At 41.8% G+C, this 17,104-nt stretch overlaps 1 protein-coding gene across 7 annotated transcripts in view; it reads right to left on the reverse strand.

Annotated features, from left to right (window-relative positions):
* The window catches only part of Bclaf3 (BCLAF1 and THRAP3 family member 3), a 65,223-nt gene extending 48,597 nt beyond the window's left edge, over positions 1-16,626 (reverse strand). For 3 of the 7 annotated variants that reach the window (XM_048440706.3, XM_048440702.3, XM_048440707.3), the window contains exon 1: positions 16,497-16,625. The gene's annotated coding sequence lies outside the window, so the exon portion shown is untranslated. Of the gene's footprint in view, positions 1-13,743; positions 13,776-16,440 lie in introns of those variants that run through there. The other 4 variants (XM_085684814.2, XM_048440705.3, XM_048440703.3 and 1 more) reach the window with 3 other exon arrangements.
* Between the last annotated feature and the right edge of the window lie 478 nt (positions 16,627-17,104).

Genomic DNA, 17,104 nt, shown 5'->3' on the forward strand with positions numbered 1-17,104 from the left:
ATTTCACATCCATTAAATTAAAAAAGTATGAAGTCCTTATTTTGGAGAAGAAGAACACTCATGCACTGCAAGAATATACACAAGTATAAGTAGACTGGAAGTACCCCAAAATGTTGTGCATGCCCATATCCAAATAACACATAAATATGTACCGTGGAGTGGAGACTCTCAAATATTGGTGTACACTGGAATACCTCGAAGAATGGTTAACAAAGATTGCTAGATCCTATCCTGGTGTTAAAAGGACCACAAAAAGAAGAAATTATTATTATTATTATTATTATTATTATTATTTGGGTTTTCAAGACAGGGATTTTTCTGTAGCTTTGGAGCCTGTCCTGGGTCAGTGCTGCCCAAAGTGCTGGGATTAAAGGCCTGTACCACCACAGCCCCGCAAAAGGAAGAATTATTGATGAAAGTAGCAGCAGCAAGAGAGATGCATATGTAGGATATAAAGTATAAAATATGTACTACCTGACCTTTGCAGAAAATGTTTGTTTGTCCTATTCAAATTTCCTTTCTTCAGCTGGGTGGTGGTAGCACACACCTTTAATTCCAGCATTCAGGAGGCAGAGGCAGGCGAATCTCTGTGAGTTCAAGGCCAGCCTGGTCTACAAGAGCTAGTTCCAGGACAGTCAGAGCTACACTGAGAAACCTTGTCTCGGAAAAAAAAAATCCTTTATTTTCCAGTAGTGTAAATTAAATGAATAAAAGCTTTAAGAGAAATCAAAATGACAGACTAAAACCAATATAGTTGTGATTGAGATGTCAAAAACAGATGATAACCCTAATTACATTGCTGCTTCAGAGTAAAGTGTAAAGGACCAAAAGCAGTGAATCAATCATCTGTCTTCCACAGGACAGAAACACCCAGGACGCAGGGTCATTCACTCCCAGGAGGATGCAGAATACAAATGCTAAAAGAGACCATGCTTAGAAAGACACACCCTTATTCAGCTGAAGGACCAGACTGCAGCAATTCCCTTTCGCCTTTAAAATCCCTTGCCCTCTCCATCAGATCCTTCCCATAACCCTGCATAATTTTCCCATCCCTATGGAACCATATGGCCCTGGGTGGGGCTATCTTATCTCTCCATGACAAGCAAATTCTTCAAAAGGCTGAGCAAACTATATTCACGTATTTAGGAATACACATGTACATATGTAACAGCAATTTTTTTAAAAAGGAGGCCATGAATTTGAGAGAATGAGGAGAGTACATGGGAGGAGTTAGGGGGGAAGAAAGAAAAGGGAGAAATTATATATATATATATATATATATATAATAAATTATATATTTACATATATATTAAACATATCAAGAAAAAAGCTGTGTATGTGCCTTGGTCATTATCTCTGGTTTTTCTCCTCCCAATCAAGCAGGTTTTCCACACCTACCTCTAGCCACTGAACCCAACTATTCTAGCCAAATCACTAATGAAACTTATCAGCCAAATCTATAGCAACATCTCCTTCTACTCTTCCTTTACTTCATTTCCCCTTCTTGGCAAACTGATCCTTTACAGTGAGCTCATTTCTCTTACAGTGACTTCAATCCTTGGACTTATCATCATCTATACTCTCCCCAGCACTCAAGTTCATAGTTTTATATACATCCTATAAACCACCAATCTCAAAATTTCCATCTCCAGCCTTGCAAAATTCTCTAGTCATTTATAAGCAGTAACCTATTTGGTATTATAAGTATAGCAAATTCCTGAAACCTCCCCCCATCTATTCCTCATACATCTTGTTTTCCTCACAAATGGCTTTACTTTTCAATGAGTAGGAATTACAATATCCAACAAACAAATGAAAATTTAGCCTATTAAGAACCCAGGAAATACAGAGAGAACACGCTCCACCAGAAGCAGAAGCCAGGAGCAAACCCAATCCGGGGACACAAACAAATCAGGATTGACCCACCGACCAGATCCAGAGTCAACGATCTCCACCAGAACAAGTACAAGGGACCAACTACTGATCAAGTGAGCCAGAGCCAGAGAATGCTGAGGGTCCAGACATAAATCCAGGACCTTCAAGAGAGCAGACCTAAGTCAACACCCCGGTGGGTCTGGGTGAGCCTAGGACTTCCCAGGAACTAGGCCTGAGCCAGGACCTCTGTCAACCTGGGTGTGAGTAAACCTGGGTCTCCTAGGGATTAGGCAGGAACCAGAGATCTCAGCAGGATCAGAAGCTACTCTGGGACTTCGGAGAGAGTAGGCCTGAGCCAGGTCCTCTGTGGGTTTGGACATTGATCTGGGACACCAAAAGGAATAAGCAGGAACCTGGAACCCCTACGGGTCAGAGCACAAGTCTGAGACCTCTGAGGAAGTAAGCAGGTCCCCTGTGGGATCGGGCACACCCTAGCCTGGAACCTCCAGGCAATAGACCAGAACAACCCAGGGACTTCTGCAGGAAGGAATCCAGACCAAGATTTACAGATACAGGTCAAAGCCTGTTACCTAAGCCAAAGTTGCCCTGAGGCAAGGAACTCCACCTGGGGCAACAAATTCCACAGGAATGAAACAGAACAAGACTCCTAGGACAGAGAGGGCCAGAGGAAACAAGCTCTACTGGGAGCAGAAGCCAAGAGCAAATCCAGCCCTGGGAGCCAACCCAGTTCCGGGAAAATGGCTGATTAGGACTGAGGCAACCACCTAACTCAGAGTCTGCAATCTCCACCAGAACAAGAGTGGGACTGAACCATTTACCTCAGACACGAACAGAACAAGCTCCACCAGGGGCAGAAGCCAGGAGAAAACCCAGTCCCAGGACATGGGCAAATAAGGAATGAGTCAACAACCAGATCCAGGGTCAACAATCCCCACCACAACAGGTCCAACTCCAAGCCAGGGACTTCTGCAGGAGGAGATCCAGACCAACATTTACAGAAACAGATCAAAGCCAGCAGCCTAGGCCAAAGTAGGCCTGAGATGGCATATTCCATCAAAGCACAGGAACACTGAGCTATCTTCAGGGACAGGAATAACCAACAGGGTAACTAGAACTGTGACACTGACTGTACCATGAAGAATAACCATCTGAGCTTTGGATTCACTGGCACCTAGAAGATTATTCAACAGAATCACAGACAGCCCCAACTGCACCTATTAGAGGAAAAGATGAGTAGAAAAGGTAAGATCACATGCTACACCACAAAGAGCAACACAATACCACGAAAACCTAAAGACCCTACAAAAGTAAGACATGAACAACCAAATATAGATGAACCAGAAGAAAATGATCAAAAAATAACCTCAAGAGAATGTTTTGAAATTCTTAAAGATGAAATGAGAAATTGAAGGTAAAGAAATGGAGAAAAAAAATTGGGAGATATCAGCAAATCACTTAAAAAAACAAGAAAAAGAACTCAAGCATATAAAAGAAACTATTCAGGACTTGAAAACTGAGATAGAAAAAATAAAGAAAACACAAGCAGAAGAAATTATACAAACAGAAATCATGAGAAAATGACCAGGAACCAGAAATGCAAACATGAAAACAGAATACAAGAAATGGAAGAGAGAATCTCAAGTGTTGAATATACAATAGAGGAAATAGACTCATTAGTTAAAGAAAACATTAAATCTAACAAAATCTTAAGTCAAAATATCCATGAAATATGGGACACCATAAAAAGGTCAAATCTTAGAATTACAGGTATAGAAGGAGAAGTTCAACTCAAAGGCACAGAAAATTTATTTAACAAAATCATAGAAGAAAACTTTCTCTACCTAAAGAAAGATATGCCTATGAAGATACAAGAAGCTTACAGAACACCAAATAGACTGGATCAAAAAAAAGTCCTGTTGCCACATAATAATCAAAACACTTAACATTTAACAGAGTAAAGAAAGAATATTAAGACCTGCAAAGGAAAAAGGCCAAGTAACATATAAAGGTAGACCTATCAGAATTACACCTGACTTCTCAGTGGAGACAATGAAAGCTATAAGGCCATGGTTAAGCATTATGCAGACATTAAGAGACCATGGATGCCAGCCTAGACTATTATACCCAGCCAAACTGTCGATCACCATAGAAGGACAAAACAAGATATCCCATGACAAAACTAGAATTCACCAATACCTAGCCACAAATCCAGCCCTACACAAAATACTAGAAGGAAAACTCCAACCCAAGGAAGATGGCCACACCAAAACAAAACAAAACAAAACAAAACACAGACAATTGATGATCTCATTACAGCAAATCATGAAGAAGAAAAAAATGCACAAATTAACATCACCAACGATGAAAACAAAATTAACAGGAGATAGCAACCACTGGTCATTAATATCCCTTAATGCAAATGGACTCAACACACCCATAAAAAGGCACAGACGAACAGATTGGATATGAAAACAATCCATCCCTCTTCTGCACACAAGAAACGCATCTCAACCTCAAAGACAGACATCGTCTCAGAGTAAAAGGTTGGGAAAAATATAACAATTAAATGGACCTAAGAAACAAGTGGGTGTAGCTATCCTAATATCTAAAAAAATAGACTTCAAACTAAAATCAGTCAAAAGAGACAATAAGGTCATTTCATATTAGTCACAGGAAAAATTCATCAAAAGGAAATTTCAATACTGAACATCTATGCCCCAAATACAAGGGTACCCTCATATGTCAAAGAAACACTTCTAAAGCTTAAATCATATATTAAACCAAACACACTAATAGTGGGAGACTTCAACACTCCCCTTTCATCACTGGACAGGTCAATCAGACAAAAGAAATGAACAGAGAAATAAAAGAACTAACAGATGTTATGACTCAAATGGACTTAACAGACATCTATAGAATATTCCATCCAAACAGAAAAGAATATACCTTCTTCTCAACACCTTATGGAACCTTCTCAAAAACTGACCACATACTCGGTAACAAAACAAACCTCAACAAATAGAAAAACCTGGAATAACCCAATGTAACCTTATCAGATCACCATTCTTTAAAACTAGAAGTCAACAGCAATACCAATTCCAGAAAACTCACAAACACATGGAAATTAAACAATGCTCACCTGAATCATCAATGGGTCAAGGAAGAAAAAAAGGGGGAAATTAAAGACTTCCTAAAATTCAAAGAAAACGACCTTACAACATACCCAAATTTATGGGACACAATGAAAGCAGTGTTAAGAGGCAAGTTCATAGCACTAAATGTGGTGTAGGAGGGTCTTCTGTCTATGTGTTACTTTCATTGGTCAAATAAAGAAACAGCCTAGGCCTTTTGATAGGGCAGCAGCTTAGACAGGCGGAGGAGACAGAACAGAATGCTGGGAGAAAGAAAGCAGAGGGAGGCAGATGCCATGATTCCCCAGCCTGAGATGGACATAGGTTAGAATCTTCCCGGTAAGCCACAACTTCATGGTGATATACAGATTACTAGAAATTGGTTAATTAACATGTGAGAGTTAGCCAAGAAGAGGCTAGATATAATGGGCCAGGCAGTGTTTAAGTGAATACAGTTTCCGTGTAATTATTTCAGGCATAAACTCACCGAGAGCCGAGCGGTGGGAAAGCGGCCCACCACTCCTATTACAACACAGTGGAGGCCCAATGTGGCCAATTAAATCCACTTAAAAACCTGAGAGAGAGCTATTTTTAAACGCAGAAAAAAGAGTTTAGCACAGCTTTTTGCTGTTTGCTGGTGGGGTGCTGCAGAGAAATTTTTCCTATTTACCAATAGCAGTAGAAAAAAAGCCGCGCCATTTTAAAACGAAGTTTTTTTGGGCCCTTCCGCCAGTGCAATCTCTGGCTATGGAGCATTTCTGGGCCCAGATGTTTGTATGTCCACTCAGGATGGGGAAGAAAGTACTCTGAGACCATGCCAATGGCTCACTGCTCCCTGCCTGCACCTAGGCAGGTGGCGGGATCAGGTTTACTAGGCATGCACAAACAGGAGCGCATGGTGGATTCCCGCCGCCATGCACAGAGATGTTTCCAGGCTGTGCAGTGGTCTGCCTGGTAGATTAGGCTGTAACTGAGATAAAAACTCATTCTCAGAGTTAAAGTGCTGAGTGTAGCTCCTACCTGGAGGCGGAAAAAAAAAAGAAGGCCGTGCAGTTTTAAAATGCTGGCTTTCTGGGCTATGCTCCTAGCACGACCTCTGTCTCTTACAGGAGACAGAGAATTTGGATGGAGTTTTTTGAGTAAAGTGCTACAGCATGCTTGATGGCAATGTGGACAGCTGTGGGCCTGGAACTGTGCATGGCTCAGGGGCACCAAATGGATCTGAGGCAGGAGAGGCTCTGCCACATTGAACTGTGGTAATCTCAGGCAGGAACTGTCATAATTATCATAATAACAGCGCAGTTAAGGTTTAGAATGGGCAGGAAACAGGCAGTACCATATTACCTCTACATGGCACAACTTAAGTTTTTAAGAAGTGCTTAGCATTTTAAGAAGTGCTCCTGGACAGTAAAGAATTACAGATTCACAATAGGACAGATTCAGACATAAAAGACCTCTGAATGGGTCACAGTGTTAGAGAGACATACGTAGGCTTGGGAGAGATAAGAAAAAGAATATAGAGAATAAAGTTAATGCTTTAAAAAAGGGGTTATGTCTTTAAAGAGACTGAGTACAGATAGTTATAGATTAAAACAAAGAAAAATAAGCCACATAAAAATGGAAAATTCACAGAGAGTTTGGATTCTGCATATTATTGTATTTTCATTGAATTTTTTGACTATGAAGGAACTAAATACAGAGAAACATTTCATTGTGTGGTCTGCCAAACAACATATATGTTCTAAAAATATCATGACTTCCAAATTTGGGTCTAAGAATATGATGCTTTGGAAAAAAGGGTCTTCTTTTGTTTTCACAGAGGATGAGACCCTGTGGATTGCTTCTATCCCAATATGGTATGATGAACCTCGCCCTCCTGAAAGGTTGCTGTACCCTCAAAAAATTTTTTCACTCAACTGTCAACTGAGATGAACCTAGCACACAGGTTATACCATGAAAGACCTGATTAACAGCGCCCCCATTCAGCACAAAGCAGTTTGGAAAGAAATAACTGCGCCCATATTCCCAAATATTGTTTATAAATGTTCTTTTAGATTTAAAGGGGGAGATGATATAGATATAAGTAATTTGGATTGATATGAATCTTGGTTTACTGATACTAATTTAAGGTCAATCTTGTTATATGTATATTTCTGATCTTGATTAAGGTATTGTTATTGTGTAGTTCATTTAAAAATGCACTGTATAATTAGGAAATGTAGGTTGTTAATGGATAATCATCAATAATAGTCAAGCTTGTAGTCATGTTAGTTAGATTTTCTAGATATATAGAGATATATTTCAGTTAGATAGGCATTCTTCATATCTTTCAAAGACTGCAGAATATGGCATTTAAATGTTTTAATAACTTAGGGCTTTTCATGACAGTGAGACACACCTGCTCCTGGCAGCACCATTCTACTTCAAGAGGAAGATGGGCATTGAAGAGGCTCTTTATGGAGTTGGTTAGCCATTTGGGCAAGAAACTGCTCTTGCCCGGACTGTTGCATAAACTGGACACAGAGAACCTGCAGAGAGAGGACTGCTGAACTTGCCTAAAGGTGAGATGGTCTTTCGGGATTCCTGATTCATGAAAGAGTCTGTGAGACATTCTGCAGGACACAGTAGATAGTGACTGAACTGTCTTCGAAATTTTCTGCTTCATGGAAATGTCTCCTGGATACAATGGGCCTGAAGGCCAAAGATGGATGCCCCAATGGTACAGAAAAACTCTGGGTGACTATACAGGCAGTGAGATGTCTCTGTCATTTCTAGAGTTTTGGAAGTTGGCTACTTTTTGTTTACTTAGATAATATTATATCCTTCTGGAGTCTTTGATAGAGTTGAAGAATAAATAGATAGTTATAGTTTTCCTTTGTCATGATAAAAGATAAAATAGATATAAATATTGCAACTATAATTCTTGCTTGATAACTTTTATTATATGTGATTTTAAAGCCTTTCTTTTTTGTTTATACAGAAAAATGGGAGGGTCTTCTGTCTATGTGTTACTTTCATTGGTCAAATAAAGAAACTGCCTTGGCCTTATGATTGGCAGCAGCTTAGATAGGCAGAGTAGACAGAACAGATTTCTGGGAGAAAGAAAGCAGAGTCAGGCGGACCCAATGCCTCACCTCTCTGAGATGGACATAGGTTAGACTCATCCCAGTAAGCCACAGTCATGTGGTGATATGGAGATTATTAGAAATGGGTTAATTAAGATGTGAGAGTTAGCCAAGAAGAGGCTAGATATAATGGGCCAGGCAGTGTTTAAATGAATACAGTTTTCGTGGAGTCGGCGGCTGGAAAGCGGCCCGCTACTCCTCATTACAACATAAATGCCTACATAAAGAAACTGGAAAAATCCCACACTAGTGAATTAACAGACCATGGCTTTAGGTTCAATACCTAGCATAGCAGGGGGAAAAAAAGAACCATCATCAGCTTTTTCAAAGCTTAAATACAAAGAAAAATAAAACTAGTTTTTAAAAGCTTCAATGAAAGAAAAATGTGAACTAAGGAATTTGTATCAGCCAATATACAATATATAATCCATATGTCATACATACAGAATCATGAACACACAAACAAAATGGAATTAAGAAACTAAATACACAAAACTTAAAACAAGTATAATCTTTGTGACCTTGAATAGGGCAATAATTTCTAAGATATGGTACTAAGAATATAAACAATGAAAGAAAAAATAATTAGGATTCATCAAACTTGAAACTTTTATGCTGTAAAGAATTCTACCAAGGAAAGCCAAGCTGCTGAAGCAGGTCATGAATGAACAGCCAGAAGGTGGGGAACCCAATACCAGTCAAGTGGCCAGGCCACTGGGTAGCATGTGGAGTTGGGGATGTGGCCATATGCCACAGAGTCACAGCAGCATGTCAGCTGCATTGAACTGTAGGAGACCCCTGAGGAACCAAGGACATCCAGGGCTGCAACGTGCTGGTGCTGCAATACCATGAGCCGGCTTGCCTGATAGACTGCGGCCCAAGTCCCAAGGTAGAGGCCCTGAATGTCAGCATGGAAGACCTGAGTTTGCCTGGTTGGATGAGTTCACCAGCATGCTGGACTCCATTCGCAGAGACTTGTCCCATGTGGTCAGTGAGGGAGTATGGTACATTCACGCGAAATTACTGAGATGATGTATGTCCACGGCAAGATTCACAAGCTTGAGTCCTTCATGAAGATAACTCTGGCAAGAGCATGGTCAGAATAGAGGAGCAAGCCATCAAGTCACAGACTGAGCTGGGGACCTTCCACTGGGTATTTAGAAAGTTCCTGCATGCCATCAAGGGTTTGTCCCCACCTCTGTGCACCTCACAGAAGTCTAGCCTCAAGCAGGCAGCCTTAAACAGCACAGACCACTTTGGACAGCAAGACGCCTTAGTTCTGAGCCTGCTTCCCTACTAAAGAAGGACTCTAAGCCAGATTTCTGTACTGACTATTAAGTTAAAGATCTTATTATTAACACACTTATATGATATTGGAGTATGAATCTTTTAAGTACATTTTCTGTAAACTACTGGCTATCTGCATTACTACATGTTGAAAGTATTTCCCAATTCTAATCTAAAAGCTATTTTGTGAATGGCTGGAAAAGCAAAATTAATCTACTGATCTGTGCAATGCATTGAGCTGGCTTTTTGTTGTTGTTTGGGAGTTTTATTTTTTGAGACAAGGTTTCTGTGTAGTCCCGTAATTCACTATGTAGACCAGGCTGTCCTAAAATTCCCAGTAATCCACCTGCCTCTGCCTCCTAAGTGTTTGGATTAAAAGTGTGAAAAGCACTGTTATTTTTATGTTTGTTTTGAACAGCTCTATTGCTGTTCAAAATTTATATATGGATATGATCACAGGAAAAGTGACCAAGTAATTAAAGTTGTTATTAAATCCTAAAAAAAAAAAAATCACCACCAAGAAAGTAAAAAGAAAAAATTTAAAACAAAGAGCCTGGGAAAAAAACAAGTCAAAAGGTATCATGTGGATTACTTAATATATATAATAATATATAATCCTGAATGTACTTAATTTCATCCGTATATAAGAACACAACTAAGTAACAATCAAACTTTTTAAATGGACAAAAGGAATGAATACACCTTTCTACAAAGAAGTATAAAATTGGCTGCTAAGCACATAAAACCACTAGCCATTGTGGGAATATAAATCAAAATTATAATAGATACCACTCCATGCCAATGAAGACAGCTATAATGGTATTAGATGACAACACGTGTTTTAAGGATGCAGTATTAACAGAATACTTACTGCTGATGGGAATGTAAATGATACAGCCAGCTACTTTAGAACAGTCTAGCAGTTACTCATAAAGTCAAACATAGTGTTACCATATGGCCCAGCTATTATTCCATTCAGGAATAACCACAATAATTGGAAATATACCCATACAAAATCTTTTTACAACAATGCTCATAGGAGTATTTATAATAGCCAAAAGGTAGAAAAACCTCAAATGTACATTAAGACATGAGTGAACAAAATATTTCATACATATACAGTGGAATATCTAAGCACAAAATATGGAGTAGATATTGATACATGTTACAACATAGATGAACCTCAAAGCATAAATTTCATTTAATGCAAAGTATCTAGAATAACTGAGTGGTGGTGGCACACGCCTTTAATCCCAGCACTCAGGAGGTAGAGGCAGGCAGATTTCAGTGAGTTCGAGGCCAGCCTGGTCTACAATTCAAGTTCCAGGACAGCCAAGGCTACTTCTACAGAGAAACCCTGCCTCGAAAAACAAACAAAAAAATCTAGAATAGGCAAATCAAAGAAACAGAATGATGGTTAATGTTTTTTCTTGGAACAGCCTCACACCTGCTGTGTAGGTGAGGATGATGACATTCAACTCCTAGTCCTCCCTCCTTATATCTCCCAAGTTCTGGGAGTCTAGACATCCATCACCATACCCAACAAGAACTTTTTGGGTTAAGAACTATTCTGGAATTAGACTTATGATAATGTGTGTACAACTGCATGAAAATACTAAAAATACTGAACTGTACACTTAAAATGGGTGAATTATGCAAAAAAGATTCCACACTAAATGCAAATTCAGTATTTACAAATGCAATGAATAAAAATTCTCAAGTAAAGCCTTTGCAACCAGAGAACACAGGAGTAAGAGGATGATAAGTTAGTGCTCAGAGGAAAGGGAAAAGCAGAAGTGAGGAGATCAAACATGGATTATTCTAATAGTCACAGAACGCATGTTACCTTATCACCAGTTCTTCAGTAAGGAATGGCTAAAGTGCATACAGAACTCCACTGCTGCCTATCGTTCTTATAATTTGGTTACATGGGATCAAGTAATTCCTATCTGTCTCACACAAAGATAAACAGAAAAGTAAACATATTAGAAAGAGGTTAAATACAAACATAGGCCATTAAAACAAAAATATTAACGTTCCCAGGGGCTAGGGAGATGGCTCAGTAAGTAAAGTTTTTGCCATACAAGCACAGGGACTTGTTGGATCCCCAGAACCCATGAAAAAAAAAACCAAGGGGGAGCTCACAAGTCTTTCTTCCATATACATGCCATGGCATGAACATGCAAATACACACTAAGTAAGTGTAAAAATGATGAGTTTTTAATTTTTTTTACTTTATATATATTGTTCTGGTCTGCATACAGTTTGTGTACCTTGTGTGCATATGGAACCCATTAAGGTCAGAAAAGGTCATCAGATAAACTGGAACAGGCACTTCAATAGTTGGGAACAATCATGTGGATGCTGCAAGCAAAATCCAAGTTCTTTATAAGAGAAACAAGTGCTCTTAATTGCTGATTCATTTCTTCAGGCATAAAGAGCTGTTTATTTAAAAATTTAAAAAAATATTAACAATGAAGCAAAGCATAGTGGCTCACATGGTGGCTCAGCACTTCGGAGGCTGAAACTGGAAGATAGCTATGAGTTTTAGGCCACCCTAAAGTCACCCTAAAGTCACCCTAAAGTCACCCTAAAGTCAGCCTTGATTCTAGAGTAATACCCTGTCTCAAGTGAGGTGTGTGGGGGGGTGAGGGTGTACACAAAGACTAACTAAATAATCAAATTCTATGAGATGCACTAAAAACAGTGACCAGTTAAAAAATTATGAGACAAACACTCCATCAATAAAATGTTCGTCAAGTAATCATGAGGACCTGAGTTCATCTCCCTATCATTTACATAAAAAGCTGGTACAACAGCACAACTGTAATCCCTGGGCTGCAAAGGCATTTGCTCACCAGTTAATCTAGCACAATTAATAAATTCCAGGTTTAGTGAAAGACTCTGTCTCAAAAATAAGACAGGACAATGAGCTGGCTCAGCATACAAAGATGCTTGGTACATAAATAAGCATGGCAAATGAGTTTGATCCCCCAAACCCATGTAAAGGTAGATTCCGCGTTGTCATCTGACCTCCACATATGTCCCAGCACATAAGCAAGCACGCCCCTGAACTCTAACAGTAAATAAAAATTTAAAAAATAAGATAGACAACCATCAAGGAAGACAACTGATATTAAACCTCTGGCCTTAACATGTATGCAACACTGACATAAACACACACACACACACACATGCACAAATTCATTGTAATAAACAAAATACAAATAAATAATACAAATAAATAGTAAAATAGTACAAATAAATAATAAAATCAGTACAAATTAAAGACTAAATATGTGTCCATTTACAAGATAATAAACACTTAAAATAACAAAGAAAGGAGGCTGGGATGCAGTTTAGTTAGCATAGTGCTTGCCTAACATGCATGAAACCCTAAGGCTCAGTCCCCAGAACCACATAAATCAGTAGTTCTCAACCTGTGGGTCACAACCCCTCTTGGGTTGTCAAGTAGCCAGTTCATAGGGGTTGCCTAGGACTAGCAGAAAACATAGATATTTAGCAAAATTACAGTTATGAACCAGCAACAAAAATAATCTTGTGGTTGGTGGTCACTATAACATGAGGAACTGTATTCAAGGGTCATAGCATTAGGAAGGTTGAGAACCACTGATATAAATGAAGTGTGATGCACATATACCCCTAATACTACTTAAAGAGATACAGGCAAAAGGATTACAAATTTGGAGTCAAGATGGTCTAAATGAGACTGTCTCAAAAAACAAAGCAAAAGTCAGATGGTGGTGGTGCACACCTTTAATCCCAGCACTTGGGAGGCAGAAGCTCTGTGAGTTCGAGGACAGCCTGGTCTACAAGAGCTGGTTCCAGGACAGCTAGGACTGTTACAAAGAGAAACCCTGTCTCAGAAAAAAAAGAGACAGAAAGAGAGAGAAAGAAAATAAATAAAAGGGGAGCTATGTTCAATATACAATTTATACACTATGAAGAATAAATTGAATTTCAAACTTAAGAGTATGAAAGAGTGTGGTGTGGGGTCAAAGAGTATTATAGAATAGTTTTTGAAACTAGATCTTTTTATTCGGCATTTTTGGGGTTTTCTTTTCTTCATTTGATTTTTTTTTCAAGACAAGGTCTCACTATATAGCTCTGACCTAGAACTCTGTAGACCAGCTCGTCTCTAACTCAAAGAGATCTGCCTGCCTCTGCCTCCCTAGTGCTAGGATTAAAGGTGTTCGCCACTATGCCCAGGGAAATTGGGTCTTAATAAAGTGCCTAGGCTGACCTCAAAATTGTGACTGTTAGCCAGACATGTTGCTACATACCTGTAATCCAGACACTCAGTACCCGAGGCAAGCTTGGGCTACACAGTGACATCCTGCTTGACACACACACAAACAAACAACAACAAAAAAGTCAAAAGCTGAGGGTTAGTGATACAGCTAAATAGGTAGAGCGATTGCCTGGCATACAGGAAATACTGGGCTCAATTCACAGTACTGGAAGAAGCATTCGCACACCTGAATCTGGAACTTTTTTTGTTTATTTGTTTGGTTTTTTTGAGACAGGGTTTCTCTAGCTTTGGAGCCTGTCCTGGAACTAGCTCAGTAGACCAGGCTAGCCTTGCACTCACAGAGATCCGCCTGTTTCTGCCACTGTCTGTGCCACCACCTCCCATGTTGAACTCTAACTTTTGAGCGCTGAAAATTGAACTCATGGCTTCAAACATGCTAAGCAAGTTCTCTATCAACTGAAATCCACGCCTAGCCCCAGAACAGCTTTCAAAAACTCTTGTGTGTGTGTGTGTGTGTGTGTGTGTGTGTGTGTGTGATTGTGGGCATGTCCTTCCTTCTGTGTGTGTTCATGTGTATGCAACCATGTAGAGACCAGAAATAGCCATCTTCCTCAATAGCTCTCCACCTTATTTGTTTTAGACAGGGGTCTTCCATCCAACCAAAGCTCACCATTTCAGCTTAACTGGATGGTCAGTAAGTCCCAGAGACCCTCCTCCCTGTGCCTCCTGAGAGCTGGAGTTAGAGGTAACTACTGCAGCTCTCTGGCTTTTTATTTGGGTACTGGGAATCTGAACTCGGGTCCTCATGATTAGTCATTTTCCCCAGTCCCAAGAAATTTACTTTTAAATTTTTATGTGCTTAGCTGGGTGATAGTGGTGGTACTCGCCTTTAACCCCAGCACTTGGGAGGCAGAGGCAGGCCTGGTTTACAGAGCTAGTTTCAGGATGGCTAGGGCTGTTACAGACATACCCTGTCTCGAATAAATAAACAAACAAAATTGTGTGCTACAAAATGCTTCTGTGCTATGAAATTTTTACAAGAAAGCAAAAACTGCAATAAGACAAGGTATATGAAATGTAGTTTCCATAAACGTCTCATATGACCCTAAGGCAAACACATTATAACACCTTGTTCATTGTTGAGGAAATACCTTAGAAAAAGTTAAGTGATTTGGCCAAGGTAATGAGATAATATAATTCAAAGAAGTCATGACTTCAAATCCCTTGCTCACTTCGAAAAACACTATTTTTTTTTTTACAAAAGTGGACTAAATGAGAAGCTGAAGTGCTACCAATAAACAAGGAAAATAAGACAGGCATGTCTAATATACTCCTGTAATCCACTGTTAAGAAGCCAGAGGCAGGAGAATCAGAAGTTCAAGGCTAGCCTTAGCACACTGTGAGATCAAGGCCAACCTGGGCTAGAAGACTTTCTCGATGGAAAAAAAAAAGACCTGGCAGTGGTGGCTCACACCTTTAATTTCCAAGACTCAGGAGGAGGCAGAGACAGAGGGATCTCTGTGAGTTCGAGGCTAGCCTGGTCTACAGAGCGAGTTCCAGAGCAGTCTCCAAAGCTATAGAGAAACCCTGTCTCGAAAAACCAAAATAAAAAAAAAAGAAGAAGAAGGAAGAAAGAAAGAAAAAACCAAAATAAATGAACAAGGCTCTTTATGAAATTACAGCAAAGCCCTTTTTTAAAAAAAACTTTTTTTGGACCTGTTCACACCTAGGGGAAAAATACGTTAAAAACATGCCAGGCCTGAACGCCTGGCCTTATAATTCCAACTACACTAGTCTAGAAAGTTCGAAGCCTGCTTGACCTATAGAATGAATTACACAGCAGCCTGAGGTGAGGGCGGCTGTGTCTGCACAGATACACATCTGTCTCTGGTGGAGTGCTCTCTTGGCCTGGGGTGGGGGCTAACTTTAACCCCTGGGGCTACAAAAGAAAAAAATATGCTCCAAAGGTTGCCTGACAGGAATCTCAAGGAACCCATTTTCTACTAGTAGTTTGTAATTTGTTCCAGAAAAGCTACCACTCAGGGTGTACCTCCCAAAGTCCCCCCTCCAAAGGAAACTATTTCGGGGGCTAAGTTTCTCCAGGGCAGTCCTACCAGAGGCACAGGTGACTAAATTCCTCCCAGCAGTCTTCCCTTACTCTTCGGCTTTCCCCGGGGAAGAGCCGGCCACAGTGGTCACAGCGTCTCCCGCGGACAAAACGGGCGCTTGGGTCCCGCGGGCGGACACGTCCGGGCGGCCCTAGGAACCAGCGCTCCATCCCCAGGGCACCGCCCCCTTCCTGGTCCCCAGGATGGACACTCCGAGAAAGGAGCCGCCACCAGCCCGACGGTGGCAGCGGGCAGGTGTCGCCTCGGGCGCCGCAGGCAAGGCACTGGTGGGGGGGACAGTCACCGATCACCCGGGGAGCCAGGCGCCCGCCGGGGGCCTGAGGCGCGCGGACAGCCGCCGCAGAGAGAAGGCACTAACCCGGCGCGAAGAGAGAAGGGACACGGTCCCCGAAGAAGCCGAGCCTGCCCGCCACCCCATCCCTGCCGCTCCATCCCTGCCGTTCCATCCCTGCCGTTCCATCCCTGCCGCCCCATCCCGGCCTCCCCATCCCGGCCGCCCCATCCCGGCCGCCCCATCCCGGCCGCCCCATCCCGGCCACCCCATCCCGGCCGCCCCTCCAGCCACTGTGAGAACTGCCTCTCCTGAGCGAAGGACACACCCTCCTTATTCTGCAGCCCGGGGCCTCCTCGCTCTGCCTGCTCCCGGACCGCTCACCCCGCAGTGATGCCGTCGCCGCCGCCTTCGCCGCCGCCGCCGCCGCCGCCTTCAACACCACAGCCGCCTCTGGTTCCTCCAGGCCTCGCCCCTCGCTCAGCTCCCGCCTCCTGCTCTAGCAGCACCCAGCCGCCTCCGCGGGTCTAGAAGACCCGGAACCACTTCCTTCCGGAATGGTCTGCCCCCCAACTCCGCCCAGGACACGCCCTCGCCCCGCCCTAGCGCCGCCCACCGCGTCCTCCTCCAGCCAAACTGGTTCTCAAGGCGAAGCCCCGGGCTTCGCGCCCTGCCCGGGCTGCCCCAGAGGGCGCTCTAGCGCGCGCGTTGCTGGCTGTGCTCACCTCCGTTCCCTCCGTGCCCCCTCAAATCCTCAGGCTGGAGAAAAGGAACATACTGGATGGTGCAAGGTCTGGGTTCTTTGGAGTTGAAGATAGGATCACGGCCTCGAGGTCAGCCTTCAGCTTGGTCCCCTTCCTTGTGGGCAGATCGAGGTACCAAGGGGCAGAAGTAGCTGCCAAGCACTTCCAGCTCGACCCTCAAAGCCCTTCCAGAATCAACTTACCTGAACCTGATTATTCTTGATCTCCATTCCTGCCCACTTAATTCCT

This window comes from Myodes glareolus, chromosome X (genome assembly GCF_982192425.1).
Source record: "Myodes glareolus chromosome X, mMyoGla1.1, whole genome shotgun sequence".
Lineage (NCBI taxonomy): Eukaryota > Metazoa > Chordata > Mammalia > Rodentia > Cricetidae > Myodes > Myodes glareolus.